The sequence below is a fragment of the Martes martes genome, assembly GCF_963455335.1.
Source record: "Martes martes genome assembly, chromosome: 8".
Classification (NCBI taxonomy): domain Eukaryota; kingdom Metazoa; phylum Chordata; class Mammalia; order Carnivora; family Mustelidae; genus Martes; species Martes martes.
In genome coordinates, this window is record NC_137895.1 from 62,955,429 (window position 1) to 62,957,462 (window position 2,034).

A 2,034-nucleotide genomic window follows, 5' to 3' on the forward strand; every position below is an offset into this window, starting at 1 on the left:
CAGCCACTGAACAATTATGTATGAGCTTAGTTCTCTTTACTCATCCTCTCACAGACATAAAAAACATTTCTTGAAAGTCAGCTACGTACCAACCATAGGCCTAAGCACAAGATTTTAGCAGTGAACAAGAAAGTAAGCTGTCTTATAGACAATACAAACAATATAAAGGTGTAAGCCACTGTGGAAAGCACTTGGACCCAGATCCCAAGGAACTTATATTTTTATTGAAAGAGGTAAAATTTTTAAATAAAACACATTAGAATACAACTGAACAGTATATGACCAAATACAAATTGTCTGGTACCTACATGGTGAAAACTTCATAGATCGTATGTGAATATTATTAAAGACAGTTTTGGTAAACTGAATAGCTTACAAATAAACTCATGCTGGAATCTCCCCCATAAAATGCCAAACCACCTTAATTATAGAGCAAGCACATGGCACTAATTTTGGAAAAACCAATAGATAAGGTTAATTTTTCAAAAGAATGGGAACTGCTAGTCTTCAGTCCTCATTTGTAATATATCTGCTTTTATCAGTAACCTCTCAAGTGTCCTCATTTCTTCCTTCTCAGGATTTAGAATCCAGTCTTGCTCTTCTCTTTTTTTCCCTTCTGTTTTCCTTGCCAATATCTGAGCCCAATTGTGGTCACCCAATCAAACAATAAGAGAGGGAGAAAACCTATTCCTCTTCCAGTTCAAAGTTAGCTTCACTCTTTTTAGTGGCTAAAGTCATGACTATTCTAAATGCCTATTTTTCCTATGTGGTGGCTACAGGACATAGAAGATGGAGATAGTAACACAGAAAATCCTACAAACAGGAATTCTCTAGTTCCTTCTCTGCATGGTGATACTCTGTACCCATCTTGAGCAGTTTTTATCACCATGACTCAAAGATTTGTTCAAAATGTGTTTATTGTCTTGAGAGAAATGTTATAAACCATTGTCTTGACTGGGGTAAGAGGTAGTGTTTGAAGCTAAGCACTTGAAGAAGTTAAATGTGATTGAATTAACACTAAGTGTACCCTAAAACATTACAGCATTTCAGACACATTTTAAAAATTTTAATGGAGGAAAATAAATAAATGAATCAATTAAATCTATTTTCCTTATTTAAAAAAAATTCATGAAACCCAATGGTTAATGTCACAATCACTGTTGAGTACTTTGGCTCCAAATCAGGGAACGCACGCGTTGTTTCTTCATACCCTCGTGGCCCTGCCAGTGCCAGCCATGTGAACAAACCCCTTTTGTTAGCACAGTGTTGTTTGTACGGTGACTTCTGCTCCTGGGACTGCAATGTCACCCACAAATCTCCATCAGTCATCACTGTTAATGAAAACAACTTGCTCAAGTTTTATTAAGTGGAGAAACATTTTCCTTCTCTAACTGCTTCTCAGCATTCAAAAGGGGTCAAGTAATTCTTTAGTATGCATTCTTGCACAAATGTGGTTGAGTTTCTTGCATGCCTACTCATCGGAACCCTACTGGGGTTCTTTGTTTTTTATTTGTTTTTTAGCTGTGGTGAAAGCACACTATGGAATTGTTAACTAAATGCATATTTGGGGTCATTGGACCTCTAGAGCTTTTCATCTTGCATGACTGAAACTCTATAACCATTGAAAAGCAACACCAGGTTTTGGGCACCCCTGGGTTGTCAGCCTTTAATGATATGTCTCAATCACAGAAGAATATAATGTTTTACAAAATAAATGGTCTTGTTTGTGATTTTTCCCCAGTGTTAAGTATCCAGACATAGTTTTTTATTACTATAAATCACTTGGGGGAAATACATATGTTTAATTTTACATTATTCTATATGTTTGAATAAATAAAAATAAAGGCTTTCGTTTATCATGGCAAAACTAGGGAAGAAGAAGACTTATCATCCTTCCCCTTGGATGGATGTTAAAAAAAAGAGAGGGCTGCACCAAAAAAAAATCTTATGAAAGTTGTTCATTTCCAGAACCTTCAAATCTCTCCTAGCTCTGCAAGAAAAGAACAGCCTCTTGGTGGTATCCAGCTGAAATAA